The sequence below is a fragment of the Eurypyga helias genome, unplaced genomic scaffold (assembly GCF_000690775.1).
Source record: "Eurypyga helias isolate BGI_N326 unplaced genomic scaffold, ASM69077v1 scaffold24601, whole genome shotgun sequence".
NCBI lineage: Eukaryota > Metazoa > Chordata > Aves > Eurypygiformes > Eurypygidae > Eurypyga > Eurypyga helias.
The window spans coordinates 1,107-1,328 of NW_010231845.1; the positions used below are offsets into that span (position 1 = coordinate 1,107).

A 222-nucleotide genomic window follows, 5' to 3' on the forward strand; every position below is an offset into this window, starting at 1 on the left:
GGCTCCGGGTTTCGACCGGCGCGTGCGTCAGGAAGATGACAGGGCAGGGCACCGAACCGCCTGGCATCAGAGCGCCAGCTCTGCTCCTTCCGAAGGCATCAGTGGACTACAAAGGCCTGACAGTCTGCGCTCCGGGCAACAGCCCCCTGACAGATTTAGAGGGCCAGAAATCACCGGAGCGGCTGAGGAACAGGCCCGGCTCCCAGCACCAGCCGCGGGAGG

The 222-nt window shown here is 65.8% G+C and overlaps 1 protein-coding gene across 1 annotated transcript in view; it reads right to left on the bottom strand.

Moving 5' to 3' along the window:
• BET1L (Bet1 golgi vesicular membrane trafficking protein-like) overlaps nucleotides 1-222 on the bottom strand; it is a gene marked incomplete at its 5' end in the record, with an annotated part of 1,385 nt that overhangs the window by 848 nt on the left and 315 nt on the right.